Source organism: Haemaphysalis longicornis, unplaced genomic scaffold (genome assembly GCF_048455015.1).
Source record: "Haemaphysalis longicornis isolate Haplotype H1 unplaced genomic scaffold, Haemaphysalis longicornis Haplotype H1 scaffold_14, whole genome shotgun sequence".
NCBI lineage: Eukaryota > Metazoa > Arthropoda > Arachnida > Ixodida > Ixodidae > Haemaphysalis > Haemaphysalis longicornis.
The window spans coordinates 41,794,856-41,815,921 of record NW_027526245.1 but is presented as its reverse complement, the minus strand read 5'-3'; positions in this window follow the sequence as shown (position 1 = coordinate 41,815,921).

The following is a 21,066-nucleotide window of genomic DNA, read 5'->3' as shown; positions in this document are numbered from 1 at the left end:
TTGCTAGGATGCTGGCGATTATGTTTAACCAAATAAGTCATATCCCAAGAGTAGCTAAGCTCACCATCAAACATCGGAACTAAATTAACAGCTAGACTTCGTCAGTGACAAGGTTCTGTTGTTATCGCAAATTTAAAATATTTTTTTTCTAAATAGGCAGTCGTAAAATCCCATGAAGTAAGATAGTGCAGGGCATGAAGTTGATCCTACCAATGCACGAGCGAGTCTCTTCTACATTTATAACCAACAACATAGTGCAACATTGCTTGTCGCAGTTTAATTGTAAGCAGAATAACTTGCGCTTTTGCTCGCACTTGCCTTTCTTTGGTGGGGAGTCTTTGACATGGTGGCGGTTTAGCTCCTGCGTGGTGGCCGCTTGCTCGACGCCCTTGAAGGCCAGTTATTTTGGTGAACCATCTCCATCTCGGATCGGACATCTCTGCCGGGTCGATGTCTCCAATGCTCTCCATTTCTTGAGGGGGCGAATAGCCTCGAGCTGATGCGTCGACGAAGCCGGCGGCAGAGGCGTGGTAGCGGCGATGACTGGCGAGGCTTAGCTCACCCGTCGGTGTGGCACAGTCTACATGTGGCAATAAATGACATTTCGACGGCCTAAAAGGTTCCCTGCTAATGTCCAGTGAGTCCTTGCACCTTACCCGTTCACCGAGAACACTCATTACTGTTTGACAAACGATGTTCGTTCATTTAAAACGTAGAAACACGGAGCGGATGAAAAACGCGTCCCCGTCGTTCGGCTCCCTAACGGATTTTTATGCCCCCAGGAAAAAAACGGTCGGTTTCCTTCCAAACACGTGTGTGCATGAATTCTCGGCGCCCAGGCGCGAGCCGTTGTTCGGCTGTATGCCGTTTGCCGAAAAAATGACGTATAACCCGATACCTTACTTAGGCCGGTCTCCTCTTGAACACCGGTTGCCAAATATTCTGTGGCCATTCGCTTGCCGTACTTCAGCCGAGGACAGCTAACCGAATGAAAAACGTATATTCTAGGGCCGTACGTCGGCCGGTATCCTTCATAACACTGGTTGCCCGAAGAAAACGAATATTCTAGCGCCGGACGCGCGGAATTCACTGTTGAAACAACGAATGCACGGCAGCCGCGCTCCGGCCGGTCTCCTTTCAAACACCAACTGCCGCAAAAATACGCATATTCTGTGGCTGGTCGCTTGCCGTGCTTCAGCCGATTACCGTTTCCCGAAGAAAAAACGGATGCCCCAAGGCCGTACTTCGGCCGTTGTCTTTCTCAACATCGGCAGCCCTAAGAGAACTGAATATCTGGCAGCCGGTTAGCTGCCGTTGTGCGTCCGGACACGCCCAGACGGAAAAATGCCGAAGCGCTGGTTGCCGAATGTTGGCAGTTCAACGCATGATCAGTGGGTGCCAGAACCTGGATGCTGGTCGGACATGCCAGAAAGCGGCCATAGACGGACCGGTCTTGGGGCACACTTTCTGTGCCGCGTGGGATTCGCCTCGTCATCCCACTTAAACACCTCAGCCTTCACGCGCAGCCCTCAGAGGCTCAGTCGACGACCAAGCCTCTGTGCAGCCACGCAGCCATGCAAGTACGCTAACGCGGTAAATAGGCCGAACTTCAGCGTTCGACAACCAGTGCGCGATTTTGTGTTCCTCGCCAGAGCGTTTCCCGCCGTTCGCTCCCTCGGCTCCTTCTGCGCGTCTGCGCGAGCTTAGTGGTGGATGCACTGGCAAGATTGTGTTGTGTGTGTGAACGTCTTCGCAGAGCCCGCTCGGCGGAATATCACGCTGGGAATTGTGTGGGAGCGCCTCCACCCAGTGACAATGTCGTGCCTAGGAGTCGCCTCACACCAGAAGAATTGGCACAGCGACAGCTGGACACCGGGGTTACCAAAATCACCTAATTCAGCGACTTAAGACCGACATTCGGCAGCACCGTGAAGCTAGACCCCCACCTAAAGTCAAGGCTTCCGCCTCGTCTGCAGCAGCGCTAAACCAGCCACGGTACAGAGCCTTGCCTTGCTGTTCCAGCAGCTTCCTCGCCATGCAGGGACTGTGACGACACTGCCCGACCTGTCATCTTCCATTGCACTGTTTGACGGTTTGCACAGCCACAGCGTCACCGTATAACTTGACGACGTGCAACGAGTGCAGCAGCTCTATTTGTGAAACGACGCCACAGGACGCCTGATCGCTGTTAACAACCTCAAAAGCACGGCGCGAAACTGGAATCTCGCGTTCGGTAACCAGTACGCCACTTCGGCCACCTGGAGTGCAGCCCTTAAAGACACATTTTACACAAAAGACCCTCATTGAGCGACAAGAACAGGTTATGAAGGTATCCTAGGCCCCATGCAAAACCTTGCGCCAGTATGCCTTTGCCAAGTTGAAGATCATTGAGCGTTGCCCCGTAAAGCTCACTGATGCCCAAAAGATGAACTACATGATGCAGTGTTTACGTGAACAACACATGCTCGCTGCCATAGCCGCCAATCGGCCACCCACGGTAGCTGATTTGATTGCCACTTCCACTAGCCTCGACACGAGCGCGCAACATCTCCATGCCAAATTAAGGCCGCCGCCAGTCGATAGTTTTGTGAAGCCGCCGACGCAATCATTTCGTGCCTCTAAGCCTGCGGAGCGCCAGCAGCCTCAACCAGAACCTTCGCCACTACAGCCCTCTCGAGTTTCACTAAGAGCGCGCATTTCGCTCATCTCGAGTTTCACTAAGAGCGCGCAATAGGCACTAAGAGCGTGCCTATTGATCAACAAGAAGCCGCTTATGCAGCTATTTCGGCACAGTATCGCGCCGCGCCCCTGCATTTTGTCGCGCCCAAGACTTGCCTAAAGCCATCGGCTACCAATGTCATGCCTCGGGGCACTTAGCAACAAAATGCCCTACATGCACCAGCCGCTTACCTCCGACCGTATCATCAACGCCTGCCACCACGCCCAAGACAGAGCTGCCGACCAGCATTGCAGAGTGCACTCATTACGCTTGACAGCTGACAGCAGCAATGCCCTTTTTTCAACGCAACTGTCATGAGAGTCGGTGAATGCGAAGTGTTTCCTGCTTGGTACCCAAAAGGACCGTAATATCTAAAGCCCGCGTGCCTGCAAGCATGCCCATCCCGTGGCCCGAGCCCTCTCTTGCTGTGGTCGGAGGAGGTACAGTGCTTCCTGTTGGTACTGCGCTTTGTAGCGTGAGCTACACTGGCCGAAACTGAGCAGTTTCATGTGGCTCTTGGAGAGCCGTGCTGCCCATGTGCAAAGAGCAGTGCCATCTCACGGCGCACAGCTGGCGCGCCGGATCCGCCGCCGCTGCGACTGGATTGGATTGGATTGGAAATCGTTTTAGCAGCACTAAGTATGATAATCAGCTAAATCTAGACAACCAGGAAACCTAAGAATAACCAGCTGAACCTTAGCTCACACTACGTATATCCTGGAATAGCTGAGCTAAGCCACTGCTAATTATTTAAACATATCCACTGGCCCAGTCACAGGAGTTGTTGAAGCTGCTTTTTTGGAGGACAATGTACTCCCCCTCATTCTTGGTGAGGACTGGGTCGCGGAAGCACAAGCACGCCTCACGTTCGCGCCACCTACACCAACGGAGTAGCAGTATACAGCCCTGAATGTCCCCATTATGGCAAACCAAAAGCTTGTCCCAAGAATAGCAAATGCTGTGATCCCAGCTAGGTCAGTCCTTTTTACTCAAGCCAGCCCCAGTGCCAAAGACTGCCTGCAACATGACTCGCTGCCTTTGCCAGAGCAGTCACCAGGGCAAGCGTTAGCAGCCCTAACATTGGCCTCAAGAAGTGCCCCTCTCGCGCCAGACTCCCTCGCATCCGACACGGTTTGTGCTCCATCATCCTGATATGCCATCGACCCGCATTACAGCCAAGCGCCTCCCAGCCAGCACGCAGTTATAAAAGGTACATGGCCGAACACAAAGCTGTTTTTGCTCGACACAACGATGCCCGTGACCATTTCACTGATAGGAAGCACCGCGGTGACCTGCAACCTTCTACCACGCTGCCCTACAGTCGAAGCCCATACCGGTACGATGCAGAAGGAAAGTAGTTCCTGAAAACGCAGGGGCCCAAGCGAACCATGGCTTTCAAGGGGGAATGTAATGAGCTATAAAGCATCAAAGCCATCATCCGTCCCTTGCTGATCGCAGCCGAGCGACCGCGAACTTTACTACCTCGGCTTCTGTGCGAATTCAAAAGGAGCGAAGGCCAGGAGCTTCCATTCGGACAACACGGCTTCTGTGACCCCCTCCGCTTTCTTATGAGCCTCCCGGATAACATACTCTTGATCCAGGTAGGTAACGAAACCGAGTTCTATGTCAGGCCGGTTCTGACAAAGGAAGTGCAGCTCATACAGTATTCCTTCCAAAGCAGATAGAGTCCATACCGTCAGTGAACCGCCCGTCAACTACTTTCAGCCCAGCCAACAGCTTAAAGCAAGCGCAACAATGGCAGAACTTTATCAATGGGCAAAAAATTGCAAAATACTCCTGAGCCAACCGCCTACAGAATTCAAGCCTGTCAACAGCGCGAACGAGCCACGGCCTGTGCAACCGGCACCTATTCAACTGCAGCCACCGGCCAACTCGCAGCCATCTGTGGTACCAGAGCAGACCAAGGACACCTTGTGCCAGCTCTTGGCTGAGCACTTCGTGAGTGGTATCTACGTGCTTCAGCTGCACGTAAGCCACGCCCGAAAGTCTCTCAGCAGCATCGATTATCCAGCGTCTGGCTACAACACGACCTATTAGTTTGTGCTCTGCATCTGTGGCATCCTGCGTGGCACACGCAGCTCCGCCTGGGTTATGAGACTATTAACTTGAGCGAATGTCGCCAACCTCTTGTGCAAGGACGACTGGCGCGCCTTTCACGAACTTCGAAGCTAGGGCAAAGGCCCTTACCACGATTAAGTGTTCATCGACCAGATTTAGGGGACATGCAGGCCGTATGGCTGCATTCAGGTGGATGTCAATCTTTCCTTCGCACATGCTTCAGTATGCATCGAACTGCCAGTGCAAGGAAGCAGCACAGTGTACACTCACCTCGCCAGTGCAGCAACAGCCTCAACGACCACAACGTACTCGACGGCTACCTAGCCGCCCAGATGACTTTGTGCACGAGTGAAGCGTGCGGCAGTGTTTCCCCGCGTGTATCAGCGTTGTGTCAATTGTGGACAATGTGCTGTCATCACTTACCACGTGACGTGGTAAGCCAGACTGGGGTGGGATGTGAGCGCCCACATGTGCCGTAATCACTAGCGCCACCTTTAGTGCCATTACGGGGACGCACCTCCAAGCCAAACGAGGTCTGGGACGCCGTTGCTTGTTGGTGCCTCTTTAGTGCCCACCTCTGGCGTGGTTAGTCGTGTTGTAGAATGTCCAAATAAACGCTTTCGTTTCAGTAAGTCCAATTCGCCTTGCCATGTCACCTCAACGCCCCAGCTTTCACGACCAGCCATGACATCTAACTAAGCCGGCCTTCGCCATTCGACAGCCAGTGCGCCATTTGCTCTTCCTCGCAATGGACTCTATTTACCACTTGTGCCCTCGGAAGAGAACGCCTCTAGTTTGCGTAACCCAGGCTAGCGCTGTAGTGAACGTTGACGCAAAACGTGACCAAGTGGCAATGGATCTCTGACGGCGAATTGACGCCAATAAACAGCGAAGCAGCGAACCAAAATCGAGAAAGCAAAAAAAAAAACGAAATTGCAAAAAAGGTGGGAATCAACGCGACGAGTACTATATGCGACGTTGCCAAAGTCAAAGCTTAACTGGTGGTCACGACGTCTTCTTTCTTCACTTTATCCGAAAGCAGTACAAACTTCGGCTGAAAACCTTTCTGTCGGCGGCTGACACGAGTAGGGCTTGCTTGTCGGCTTGACGAGGACTTAGGGTGCATTTACCCAGCACCTCCACCAGATGTCACGAAGTCAAAGACGACGCAGTTGTCTTCAAGGAAAACACGTTATTTGGAGCGAACTTGTGCTCCCCTAACAACCCAAAGAATAGGCAGGCGGCGAAGCAGCAGTCAACAAAGTGACGTGTGCAGGCGAGCTCCGGCGATTCGGATGCCGCGGCGTCTGCTCTGCAGGCTTTTATCTTTTGGCGCGAGTGTTTCTGGAACCGTCGATTTACATCCAGAACATTGTAGATCAAATAAGATTATTCTGGGCTAGTGACGTTAGGGCGAAACAGTCTGCTTATCTGAATGAGATAGCCCATGCCGCATAAAAATAAAGAATGGAAGACGCGCGTCGTTTGGGACAAGATAAAAGAGCCGAGCACTGCCGGGCAGTAAACAAACAATAAATAAACGAACCCATACATGGCTCGCGGCAATATTAAGAAAGCTTTCGATTCCATTAAGCATGAAATTCTCCCAGCAAAGCTTAACAAACACGGAAGAGGGTCGACTCTAATTTAATAAGAAGTTACCTTGCTAAGCAGAGAGAGAGAAGGCTCTTTGTTAGAAGAGAAAGCCCATATGATTGCCGGAATTGCCACACCGACATGCTACTCGGCAGGGGAAGGGGGAGGGGGAAGAAAAGGCCCGATAGATTACAATGCAGCAGAGAAAGAAGAAAGAGAAGAAATAAAATAAGACAGAAAAATAAAAAAATGACATTCAGTTTGACATTCAGTCTTCTAATCTCTAAATCCCGGAAATCACGCCAATCTCGTCCAGATAGTCGAACAACGCCTCCAGTACCTTGCGTTGAGATGGTGGAAGTGGCCATGAACCACGAAGTACTTTCAAGGTCATTGGTCCTGGGCTGAGGCACTCTAGTTTCTGCATAAGACGGCACCTTGCGTGTATGTATGCGGAGCATTCCAACAGCCAATATTTCACGGTTTCCGGCGACCCGCAGTTATCGCGGTAAGGATTTGTGTTGACACCAAGTCGCAAAAGTTATGACTTCGTAAGCGCTGGATGAGACGAAGTCGGTGTTATAACGTATCTAATCGGCGCGGAAGTATCTCTGGCAGTCTCATCAAAAAAAAGGTCTATGTAGGCTTAAGGTCTATGTAGCGTAGGAAGGGTTGGTGATGATCTGGAAGGGACCAGAGACGATTCCGTTCCATTAAAACGAGCGACTTTGCCATAGCCGTGGCATCACGCTTAGTGAAAAAAAAACCCTTCCTCACATTACGCATTTCCAGGCCCCTGCGAGCACCTGCATCCACCTTCTCATTTCCTAGAACACCAGAGTGACCGGGAAGCCACGGAAACACTATTCGGCGTCCAGCGTCGTTGGCAAGGTGGTGCAGGTATGCGATGTCACAAGAGGCACGTTCATGAAGGGTGAAGCACTGACCATTTTGGTTTCACTACACCGCTATGAAGTATTCAAAGTTTCAAATGGACAAGACAAATTACGGTGTCCCGCAGGGCTCTATACATGGGCAACTTCTGTTTCTATTGCATATAAACGATATTGCAAACGTACCTCTAATAGCATATCTTATATTACAGTAACCCCTCGTTATAACGAAGTCAGCCGGACGGCGATAAATTTCGTTATAAGCGGCATTTTGATATAAGCGAACACCCTAGAAAACTACAGTACTTGAGCTTTCTTTGCACCACAACTGCGAAGAATCAAAACACAATGTATTCAGGGAAGCAAAACGTTATTCACGTGCAAAAAAGGCAGTCAGCTCTGGCTGTTTCATGTTCTTGCCGCGCGAGCAACCCCCGCCCCAATTTGACCAAGCAGTGACGGGCGTCCAAACGCCTCGCAAGCTTCACAGCGAATGAGGAGGGGACCACAGAGGCCACTTCTATGGGGTGGGGGGGGGGAGGGGGCGTCACGGAACGCTACGAGAGTTTCGCGCTGAAAAGCGCCGCATATTCTGCGGCTCCAATCTGAGGTTGTGTCTGTTGAGCTCAAAAAACAATTAACCCCTCATTATGGGTACACAGCGTAATCATAAAAACTGACCGATTTTGCACTAGGAACTTTGCATGATTGCTGGGGAAGTTTTTCCCGAGCTGTGCAGCCATGAAATTCGCAAAACAAGAGTTTTTGAGCGCCCCGCTCTAGACGACACTTCTAATTCTAATCGCCGAAAAAACACCAGCTTGTTAACCCCGCCAAATTGACCGCCTGACTCGCCGCTGGGTCGCTGCTGATCGGGGGCGACTCCGCTCGCCACTCCGCTCGCCACCTGGAATTCGCGCGGGCGGTGTCCCGAACCCCAGCAGCGTCGGCCACGGCCGAGCTCGAGCGGCGGACGCCGCGGCTGTAGCCCTGCCGTGCGTCAGCAGAAAGAAAACGTAGCAGAGCGTCTTTCGAAGGGTGAGACAGCGGAACCTAGCCATCCTGCTGTGCTAGCTAGGGGCTACACCACCACGCGACACAAGCGCAAACACCGAAACAATTCGGCGTGTGAGCTTAGTGATTCCCATTTATACCGATTTAAACTATTTAGTTTAGTATGTTTGAGAATGGCGAGAAAGCCGAGGGAATATTATAATCACTTTTTTTCAGAATCAGCCCCTTTCGCCATTAGTAATACATCTTAAAACACAAACGGAATCGGTATTCACCAATTTAGAAAACGGAGTCCCATTCGTGGCAAGCAGTGCCCAACAGGTAGCGTTTATATACCGGCAAGATATCTGTATGTTGTCTGTACATAAATGTTCGCGCCCTGAAAAACAATCCTTAACGTATCTTCGCCGTACGATAACTTAACTCCGTAGGGTGCGGGTTAACCAGGAGGTGCTTTCGAAGTTAATCAAGCCGTACGAAGAAAGTGCGCAATGGACGCGAAGCTACGCCATAACAGGCCCAAAACAACTGTCGCTAAAGCAGACGACAAAGCCATCCCGCCGACCCGAAGCGGCCGCCGGTGTGATGCAGCGCGCGGGGAACGCTAGTAACCATTCGCCGCGCCATCTGCACTCTGCTCCGATAGTGAACACCGCTCTCCGCCTGCCTAGTCGCGTTGGGAGTTTCTTGTCCCGCACGCCACGGAGGAACCGTTGTCTAGTAGAGGTAGACAGCATGGCTTTAATATTAGGAAAACAAAGTACGTTATTTTTCAACCTCGATACCGTTCTATTTACGTAATACGGAGCTCAAATTTGGAGGAGTTTTGATTGATCGGGTTCAGACTTAAATCTTCCTAGGTGTCATTTTTCACAAAACGTTGAACTGCTCCAGTCCCATAGATAAACTTCATACCCAGGTAACCCGGTTCATTGGTGTAATTAAAAAAAATACATACTCGCTACCCTTTTGGGTGACAAAGTAGCTTTACTACACTTTATTTTATTCGCGCATACAATACTGCCTGTTAATGTGGGCCTCGACAGCAAAGACGAATAAAATTGGTAGTCGCACACTGCAAAAAGGAATTCTACGTATAATCGAAAATGTTCCGCGTCGAACACCTTCTGTTCCACTGATTCCTCAGCATGGAATCCTAACATTCGAAAATATCTTTGAGAAAAAGATAGCAAAAGTCATTTGCGATCAAATCAAATCGAACGCAGGTGCAATTCAGGATGCTCACTCCCGGAAACTAAAAACGTATTGCTTTAGAAAAACCACCTATTACAGTGAGAGGATTCAGACCAGTTATAGTAGACAAAAGCTAAACCACCTTATTGCTATGTTCCTAAATTCAAACACCATGGCCACCAGCATAGTGAATGAAATTCGTACATCAGAGCAATTTTAAAAAACAACATACACGCTTATCTACTCACGCTTCAAACATGATGTGTTTCTTTGAAGATTTGTGGATCTCGTGTACCTTTTCGGAAACGCACTGCACCTTTAAATTCTTTCAAACCAGGCATAATTATGTTTACTTGTTCGCACATTTCCACTGGCTTACTACTGTTCACAACTATGGTATTCTTTTAAAGGGCCTTTTAAAGGGTTTTTATGTGTAAAGATTGCATTTATAGGTGTGCAATTATTTGTTTTCGTTTCTTGGCCGTATATATATATTGCCACGAACCATGTACGGTTTGTTTATTTATTGTTTGTTTTTATTCCCGGCCGTGCCCGGCTCTGTTATCTGTATCCCATGCGAAGCGCGTGTTCCATTCTTTATTTTTATGCCGCGCGGGCTATCTCATTCAGATAACCAGAGTGTTTCGCCCTAACGCCGCTAGCCCAGAATAATCGTCTGTGATCTACAATGTTCTGGATGCGAATCGACGGTTCCAGAAACTCTCGCGCAGAAAGATAAAAGCCTGCACAGCAGACGCCGGGGCATTTGATTCTGCGACGCTCGCCGACGCACGTAGGTCACGTTGTTGACCGCTGCTTCGCCGCCTCTGTATTCTTTTCAGTTGTTAGGGGAGCACAAGTTGGCTTCAATAAACGTGTTTCTTTTCCAAACAACGGCGTCGTCCTTGGCTTCGTGACATCTGGTGCAGGTGCGGGGTACGCACCCTTCAAGCCAACTGCAACCTCTGGAAGCCGCCAAGCCAGTCCAACAAGAGCCAGCCTCCGCCTGCAAGATTTACCACCCGAGGTCGGTCTACTACCGGAGAAAGCGAAGAAGAAAGACGTCGCAACCAGCACCATGGCCAACCAAGCCAATCCTCCCGTCGTTCTGCAGCAGCCACGGGAACCGCCATCATTCCGAGGAGCCCCCGCAGAAGACCCAGAAGAATGGTTGGAGAAACTGGAGCGCGTCCGGAAATTCAACAGGAGGGACGACGCAGAAATGATCCGGCGTGTTTTATTTTACTTGGAAGATTCGGCTCGCACTTGGTTCGAGAACCACGAGAGCTCCTCGACAAACTGGGCTCAGTTCAAAAGCGAGTTCACTAAGACCTTCACTACCGTCGTGCGGAAAAAAGAGCCGCCCTTTTGTTGGAAACGCGCACGCAACACCCCAAAGAAGGAGTCGTGATCTTCGTGGAGGAGATGAAGCAGCTATTTCGCCGCGCGGACCCCGAAATGACGGAAGAAAAGAAGTTGGGCTTCCTAATGCGCGGAGTGAAGGAGGAACTGTTCGCTGGATTTGTCCGAAATCCGCCCAAAACCGTCGCCGAATTCGTGACCGAAGCCAGCACCATTGAGAAAGCCCTCAAAATGCGTGCTAAGCAGTATGACCGCAACTTTGTTGGCGCGGCCAATGCGAACGACTTTGGCAGCACGCGGATCCCGGCCGACAGCCTACGCGAGACTATCCGCGCAATAGGGAGAGAAGAGCTGCGGAAACTTCTCCCAACGCCTCCGCGGCCCAAGTCGCTTCCCTCACCGACCTGATTAGAGGAGAAGTGCAACAAGCGTTGGGAACTTCTACGCCATCCGTGGTACCCCGAGAGCCACAAGCTATGACATACTCCGCGGCAGTTCTTCGACCCCGCCCTGCTCCAACACGCCGTCATGAGGCCCCGCCGTACCGCCGCCCACTGTCACCCGCCCGACCCCCGGTAGCCCGAAACTAGACGCCGAGGAAGACGGACGTATGGCGAACTCCCGGTAACCGTCCTCTGTGCTACCACTGCGGAGAGGCCGACCACATCTACCGTCGCTGCCTATACAAGAGACTCGGACTGCGTGGTTTCTCCGTCGACGCACCTCGCCCTCTCCCTGGCCAACGACCACGTGAGATCGACGAGTATCTATCTGAAACTAGCCGTGCCCCAGCGCGTTTCAACCGTTCGCCGTCGCCCTACCCATACCAATCGCCGAACCGCCGTAGCAACGTTGACTTCGCCCGTGGAAGGTCCCCCAGCCCACGCGGGGGAAACTAAAAGCAGCAACTTCTGGAGGTGAAGTTGCTCTACGGCGAACAAGCGGAAACCCTCCAACGACGCAAGGACGCGCCGAAGATAGTTATTCACGACATGCCCTCATCACGACGACCCGACCTAACCCTGACGAGACTCCCGAACACGACGACAGCTATACGGCGCGACGCGTACCCGACCTGACCGAGACGTCCGCTGAGAAGACGACGACAACGACGACGCACAGTGCCCGACCGTCAACACGTACAAGCCGAGATGCGACGCCCCGAAGCACCCGGAACTCGAGGAAGGGGGCATCCGACGTCAAGGTGTCCATCGACGGCTTTGATGTAGTCGCCCTCGTAGACACGGGAGCCGACTACTCCGTAATGAGCGGACCATTTGCGTCTAACCTGAAGAACGTTATGACCAGATGGGACGGTCCGCACATACGCACAGCAGGAGGCCACCTCGTGACGCCAAGTGGAACGTGCACATCGCGCGTCACCATAGACGGCACTACGTCCCCTGCCGCGTTCGTTGTCTTGCCTCACTGCTCCCGCGAAGTGAGTCTCGGAATGGACTTTTTGGCGGACAACGGCGCAGTAATTGATCTGCAAATCAAGTCTATAACTTTATCCTGCGATCACTCCATGACGCCGGAACCGAACCCCGAACACCGTGCAGCTGTAAGGATCGCCGATGATCATGTCACCCTGCCACCCCGCGCAAGCTTGATGATCACCGTATACTGTGAAGGTGCTGCTCCTGATGCCGACGCTATCGTGGAGAGTGACCAAAGGTTGCTTCTCCACCGCGGTGTGTCTGCCGCAAGAGGGATTGTGCGGTTTAAGCAACGCAAATCCGACGTTTTGGTCACCAATTTCACCGAGGAGTACCAGCATTTAAACAAGGGCGCTGCAATTGCATTCCTCGAAGAAACGCAACAAGCAAGTGACGTGATCGCAGTCGCCGACTTTGAACGCGCACCCGAAGATACCTTCAAGTTTCCGCATTCATTCGACGTGAATCCGGCGCTACAGCAAAAAGAACGGAACACACTATTGGCTTTGCTGCGTCGCTACAGCGAGTGTTCTTCGCAGAACTCAAAGTTACGTCAAACACCTCTGGCGAAGCACCGGATAATGACCGAGGATGGAGCCCGACCTACCCGACAGTCACCGTACTGCGTCTCTTCACACGAGCCCGAAGCCATCCGGACTCAAGTCGACGATATGCTCAACGACGATATTATACAGCCATCGAAAAGTCCGTGGGTTGCACCGGTCGTACTCATGAAGAAAAAAGACGGCACACTGAGGTTCTGCGTTGACTACCGGCGATTGAACAAGATCACCAAAAAGGACGTGTACCCCCTGCCCCGAATCGACGACGCCCTCGACCACCTCTGACATGCGAGGTACTTCTCATCGATGGATCTCAAGACAGGCTACTGGTAAATTGAAGTGGACGAGAGAGATCGAGAGAAGACTGCATTCATAACCCCGGACGGCCTATACGAGTTCAAGGTGATGCCGTTTGGGCTATGCACGGCACCAGCAACGTTCCAAAGGGTCATGGACACTGTGCTAGCTGGCCTGAAGTGGGACACCTGCCTCGTATACCTCGACGACGTTGTGGTATTCTCCCGGACTTTCGACGAACACCTCGCAAGGTTGCAGTCGGTACTCGAGGCCATCCGTACGTCGGGGTTAACGCTGAAGCCTGAAAAGTGCCGCTTCGCGTACGAGGAACTCAAGTTTTTGGGCCATGTCATCAACGCCGCGGGAATCCTGCCTGACCCGGCGAAAACTTCAGCCATAGCGAACTTCCCAAGGCCGAAAGATAAGGGCGTGCGCAGATTTATTGGACTGTGCGCATACTACCGGCGCTTCGTCGCAAACTTCGCACGCATTGCAGAGCCGCTCACGCGCTTGACGAAAGATAGCACGCCTTTCAGCTGGGAAGACGACCAAGAAAAGGCATTCTGCGAGCTGCAAAAACACCTGCAAAGCCCGCCCGTTCTCGCTCATTTCGACGAAAACGCCGAAACGGAAATACACACGGACGCCAGTGATATAGGCTTGGGTGCCGTCCTTGTCCAAAAACAAAGCGGGTGCGAAAACGTAATCGCCTATGCCAGCCATGGTCTTTCGAAGGAGGAGAAAAACTGCTCTGCCTCCGAAAAAGAGTACCTGGCTATTATATGGGCCATTTCAAAATTTCGCTCATACGTGTATGACAGACCGTTCAAGATTGTAACAGACCACCATGCGCTGTGTGGGCTCGCCAATTTGAAGGACCCCTTTGGCCGTCTTGGGCGGTGGAGTTTGCGCCTGCAAGAGTTCGACGTTACAATCGTCTACAAATCCGGCAGGAAACACTCCGACGCCGACTGCCTGTCCCGCGCCGCTGTCGACCCACCACCACAAGACTCCGATAAAGACAGCGCGTTCTTCGGGGTTGTTACGGAGAGCGACCTAGCCGCCCAGCAGGGTGCCGACACGGACTTGCGCGTAATGAGCGACTACCTCGAAGGACGAAACGTCGCCTTGCCTAGATCGTTCAAGCGGAACTTACCAGCATTCAGCCTCAAAAACTCCGTCCTCGTGAAGAAGAATTTCAGCCCCGGAACAAGAACGAATTATCTACTTGTCATCCCCGCAGACCTTCGTGACGAAATTTTAGAAGCGTCCCACGACGACCCGTCTTCCGGACATCTCGGCACAGCTCGCACTATTGCAAAAATTAAGGCGAAGTACTTCTGGCCCCGCCTTACATCCGACGTCACCCACTACGTTCGGAGTTGCCGTGACTGCCAGCGACAAAAAACGCCGCCGACAAGACCCGCCGGATTTCTGCAACCGATCACCGTCCCATCTACTCCCTTCCAACAGATTGGAATGGACCTTCTAGGCCCGTTCCCTACATCCCGATCCGAGAACAAGTGGATTGTTGTAGCGACAGACTACATGACGCGCTACGCAGAGACCGCCTTTCTTCCGCAGGGGAGTGCACAAGAAGTGGCGAAGTTCTTTATAAGCCAAGTTGTGCTGCGACATGGAGCTCCTGAAGTCCTAATCACGGACCGAGGAACGGCCTTTACCGCGGAGCTGATGCAAGGAATCTTACGCTACAGCAACACGGATCACCGAACAACGACGGCGTACCACCCCCAAACGAACGGACTAACGGAACGACTGAACAAGACGATTGCGGATATGCTGTCCATGCACGTCGACGTTGAACATAAGACTTGGGACGAAGTCCTCCCGTATATCACGTTTGCGTACAATACAGCGACGCAGGAAACTACGCCGATGACACCGTTCGAGCTTGTCTACGGAAGACGGCCGACTACGATGCTCGACGCCATGCTTCCGCATGTACAAGACGACAACCTCAACGCCGACGTCCAAGGATACCTTCAACGTGCGGAGGAGCCCCGCCAGCTCGCTCGAGTTCGTATAACGGACTAGCAGCTGGTGGATGCCGGCCGCTACAACCTCCGACGCCGAGACGCCGAGTACCACCCAGGGGATCGTGTGTGGGTTTGGACCCCCATTCGACGACGCGGACTCAGTGAGAAGCTTCTGCGACGGTATTTCGGACCCTACGAGATTCTACGACGTGTTGGCCAATTAACCTACGAAGTGATCCCCAGTGGTGATTCCGGCGCATCACGACGACGCACGCGACCCGAAGTCGTCCACATTGTTCACCTCAAACCGTACTTCGCAAGATGACGAAATTTTTTTGTTGTTGTTCTGTTGTTGCTGTTTGTTCGGACTGTCGTTTTATTTTAGCATCGGGTCGATGCACTCTTAGAGGGGGGATAATGCCGCGAACCATGTTTGGGTTTGTTTATTTATTGTTTGCTTTTATTTCCTGGCCGCGCCCGGATCTGTTATGTGTGTCCCATGCGAAGCGCGTGTACCATTCTTTATTTTTATGCCGCGCGGGCTATATCATTCAGATAAGCAGAGTGTTTCGCCCTAACGCCGCTAGCCCAGAATAATCTTCTGTGATCTACAATGTTCTGGATGCGAATCGACGGTTCCAGAAACTCTCGCGCCGAAAGATAAAAGCCTGCACAGGAGACGCCGGGGCATTCGATTCTGCGACGCTCGCCGACGCACGTACGTCCAGTGATGCCAATTTAGCGGATTTTCCGCTACATCTGGCGGATTTCATTTTATTCTGACGGGGAAAAAATTAGTCTAGCGGCTAGTGGATTTTTTCACGGGCCATTTTCATACATAGCGGATTTCTGGCGGATACCTCCCGCAGTGCACCGATACAAAATCGTCCTGCAAGAAACCATTTCCGTGTCCTCTAAAAATGCAGAAATTTGTTTAACTTCAGAGGTTAGGAGGGCTCCTGTTCCCTTGCTCCGCCTATCTCAGACAAACAAATCCGTGAGGTTTCAAAACGGCTCTGGTACAATCGAAAAAATTCAAAACCAGTAGAGCAAAATCACCCTCCTGGACTGGAAGCAAATATCGTCCACGCAGTCGTTCTGGTGTGAATTTCACTCCTATAAGGACACCTGCGGCGAAAACCCGTTCGCCGAGCTGGCCGGATTTTCCATCTCGATGCTCGTGCAGCCGCAATCAAATGTCAAAGTAGAGATGACGTTTAGTAAGCTTAACATAGTAAAATCCAAGCTTAGGAACAAGCTGACGCCTGGAACAACGAACGCCATCCTCGTCGTAAGAGCGGGACTGAAGTGACACGAGAAAAATTGTTTTGATTACGAACTTCCCGCAGCAGTTTTTAGTGCAATCGGGACATCTGCAACTTATGTGCAACCAAGTCACCTTTCTGGTCACTGAACAAGTACCAGCGGTCCAGTGGAAATGGTGTCAGACGACGACAGCGGCGACGAAGAGTTCGATGTGTTTTTCGTTGACCTGTGAGTTCTTTTTTTATCAGTGTGAACATTTATACCTTTTTAGCCTCATCTGTGATAAGGTTGACCAATGACGATTACCGCAGCACTGAAACCTCAAGTGTTCTGTTAGACTGCTTGGAAGACTCTTTTATATGTTATTTCAGCTCTCGTAGTTTTGGGGTGCCTTTAAGAATGATAAAGGTCATACGAAATTGCACTGTTATTTTATATAAAATAGGCCCTAGCGGGAAATTTAGCGGATATGGTTTAGAATGTAGCTGAATCTGGCGGATTTTTAATTGATTTTTAGCGGATGTCTCACGCCCAGCGATGGCAACACTGCGTACGTCACGTTGTTGCATGGAGGAAGAAAAATGTTAGGAGGGAGCATGACGTCAGGCGGCCCAGCTTCGGCAAGCCAACCTCCTCTGAAGCCGCTTTCTCCTCTCCTCGGGCTCCTCCCGCGCAATGCATTATGGAACACTCACCACGCTCAGGCCCGGGGTAGCATTTAGTGGCTCCGGCTGGCTGCCGGTGGAGATGGAGGCGAGCGCCGTCGCCGAAGGCGCCGTACAAGATTGTTCGCCAGCGTTGCGCTCCAAGCTTCGTATCGCGGAAGTACTGGCGCTGAAGCTCTTCAAAGCAAGACGAGACTTCAATCGCATTCTTAAGAAGCACCCACACGAGCTACAAGCCGAATTTCACTTCTGACGTTGGATCGCTCGAACGCGCCACCGTAAACATTCACAAGCATGGGGCGGCCTACAGCTGCGCGGTGTTTGCCAGGCGTGCTGTGACGTTTGCGTTTGGCATTCTGCTGAGTTATCGCGCGTAACGAGTGTCGTTTCGGCGCGAACGAGTGTCGTGTCGGCGGAGGTGGTGAGACTAGCTTTGGTTTCGCTCGCGCGCGCTTTTGGATACGTTCGCCTTTTCGGTGCTCAGGCGTGGTGGTACGTTTTTATCTACTTGAGTGCACTGGAAAACAAAGGGTTCAGAACCCTTATGTTGGGTGTGACCACCTCGCGTCGCAAGCAGTACGCCGGCTGTTTGTCCGCTGAGGACCACTCGATCGGTGCGATACGTACATAAAAAAAAAAGAAAAACGAATGCTAGATTACGCCTGGCAGGGACCTTGCTGAATTGTGGACTGACTGCGCCTTGGCAATAAATGGTTAAAGAAAGGGTTGAAATGGTTGATCTTTTCAACTTTGCCTGAGCGGCTAAGTTGAAAAGGTCATCTCCACTTCTGCACGCGGCGGCGGCACACAACTCTCCGACTGCGGCGTGAACTTCGACGAGTCCGAAAGCTCAGTAAACAAAGATGTTTTCTGCCTCTCCCGTCCGACCACTTTGCCCACACGATCAGGCCGCTGCGCGTTTCGGCTTGCAGGCAGAGCTGCACGCAACGACTCGTCGCCGAAACTAGAATACGGGGACGGCCCGGCAACCAAACGGATAGACGCGCGCACGCAGCGTCGGCGAAGGGCCACATGAGGCGCAAAGAACTACCGCTTGCCTGTCACGTGAATAGAACACTTCCCCCCATCAGCCTTTCCTTTTTTTATGACTAGGCTTCACGATTGTCACGTGACGCTCCCTCCTAAACTTTTCTTTTCTCTATGCGTTGTTGACCGCTGCTTCGCCGCCTCTGTATTCTTTTCAGTTGTTAGGGGAGCACAAGTTCGCTCGAATAAACTTGTTTCTTTTCCAAACAACTGCGTCGTCCTTGGCTTCATGACAATATATACCTATTTCATTTTCACTGTATTGAATTTACGTATTTATGCTTTAGACAACCATACTTAGTGTTGTGCATTATTGTGGTCTGAGCAGGGATCGGTGCATTGTGAGGCATTCACTTGCCTTTTCACCACCCCTTTCCATTCAACCACTGGATAAGTGATGTATGTTTGAAATGGTGATAATTATACTTCAAACTTCAAACATGCTCACCAGGGGCTGGGGCACAGCGGAGAACGTTTTAAAGACAGCGTCCTTGGAATAAAAAAGTTAACGCAGTTACTCTCAACGTGAAAGGGATCGTGCAGCACTTACAAATCGCTACTCGGAATGTATTGTGGGGCAAAGTCACTTGTCCGTGCAATCTCCTCCCCCAAGAATTATGAACATCCATTCACTCTCACCGAAACGTTGCGCGATGAGAAATCGGGCATATTTGTTCTCCTCTCAACTCGACCACCGACAACAAGACGAAAGCTGCGCACACTCTCTCGGAGAGGGGGGCGCGTCGCGGCGTTCTCTTGTGACCTTCGATATGTCACAGGCCAGGCAGTTTTTTTTTGTCTTTTCCTCAGCTTGGCGGAGTCTATTTTCGGTCTGGTGCCACAAAAAAACAGCCATAGCTGCCTGCTCGCACACGCGCGCTCAGGCTGGTAGGACGTTTTTGAAGAATAAACGCTTGTTGTCGAGTGGTCACGTTGAAAGGAGAGGATTGAGTTCGTCACTCAAACTCCGCGCGCACTTCGACAACAGAAAAAGCGCCAAAACTGTGCGTACAGGTTCAGGCATAGTAAGTATACTAGAGAGGAAAAGGCGCCTGGTAAGCCATGTCACCGTGGGGGGTTATGGGAAGACCCCCGTTTTTGACTTGGGCTTGGCGCGACAATGCAATTCTTAAGCGGTTTTGGGATTTGCTTTCTTCACTATGCATTAACATGTCTACGAGCTGCGAGGAATCCGAAATCCTCCCTATTCTGTGGTAGCTGTGTTCGGCGAAACAGCAGGCAGTGCGTAATCGTACGTGAGGTTGGTCATGCCGCAGTCGAAGGACGTATGACTGAACGGGTAATATGCCACCGCGAAATTTGTAGCTGACGAAAAAAACAAAAACAAAACGTACTTCGACGAAGACAAGATGCCACAGACACGGGCGCCTGCGGCCGTCCATATCTTGTATTCGCCCACGACTGCTTAACGCCACGTTTGCTTTTTTCTTCAAGTATGAACGAACTCGCTCAGCAGCAATTTTGTATAAACTGCAGCTGATAATCGGTGCATCGGTTCACCACGAAGGCGGCGTTTTCACAGGCACGCTCAAAACCATTTGCAAGCTCTTCAAACAACTTATTGTATGAAATAACGGTAAAATTAATAAAAAATGGTATCTAATAAGTTTCCCACAAAACAATAATATTGTTGTTAACTTCCAGCTGGGTCTGCAGGCACAGCCGTCCCGGCAAAAATACACTTTACTTCCTACTTACTTAATTTTTAAACAGCGTATTTTATTTTCCACTTACATAATTCCACACTATTCTTCGCGTTTTTCTGGCACTGTTTAAATTTGCGGTCACTAGAACGTTTCAATCCAAGCGAATGATGAAACTAATGATGATGATAGTTAGATCTTTATGGAGCAAGGCCAACTAGGGCAAAGAGCGCCAAAACAATGGTTATGTATGACAGTTGAAGATGTAATCACTAAGATTGCTCAACAAAAGCAGAGATTAAAATAGTAAAATCAGTATGACAATGAGGATGGCTGGTGTAAAGGGCCAGGGTGTTATAGTGCAGGGCATGAAACTAATATATGCAAGAATTACGCGTGATAGGAAATAAGCTGTAAAAATTTGATTTCGCTAAAAAACGTAAAAGTGCATTGTAGAGGGACTATGGGATCATCCGCTAAAAACAGTGCTGGATGTAGTGGGATGTGTTGTCTGTATAGTCGGGGGAAATGTTTGCGTCTTGTTCTGTGGAGTGCTCTGCATGTAATGAGAATGTGAATTACGGATAGGCCTTCCCCACACCTGCTACCCAGGGGTCTTGGAGAACCAGTGAGCAGATGGGAGTGTGTTGCGTGTGTGTGGCCTATCCGCAATCTAGCATAGTTCAACTTCAATGAATCTGTTGTGTGAACCAGTAGTGTATGGCCCTAGGTGTTGTTTAATTAGGTGTAACTTGTTGTCTGTCTGTGTGCTCTAGTCGGCTTGCCAGGGTCTGCGAAGGTGTTCTCTTATGTATGGCTGGAGGTCGGTGTACGGTAATTTTGTAATGTCCACTGTGTTCGTGTGCGCCGCAGCGGCGGCCATTTGGTCTGCGGTCTCATTTCCTGCAATCCCACAGTGACCCGGTACCCAACATACAATCACTTCGAGATTTTTGGCATACGCTGACATTAAAGTCTTAAAAACTATATTTATGACGTGATTTTTAGAACGCTTTTGGGATGATAATGCACGTACAACGCTGAGTGAATCTGCGTAGATGATGGACTTTTGAATGTTGTGTTGAACAATATGACCAGCAACAAGAAAAATGTCATACGCTTCCGCCGTGAAGAGCTCGAATTTACATGCATCGATGTAGAGGCCGTAAAGTTGAGTCCGTGCGCAGCACAAGACACCACGATGGAAGTTTTCGATGCATCACTAAAAAATTCTGCAGCCTAGTATTTTTGCTGCAGATACTGAAAACGTT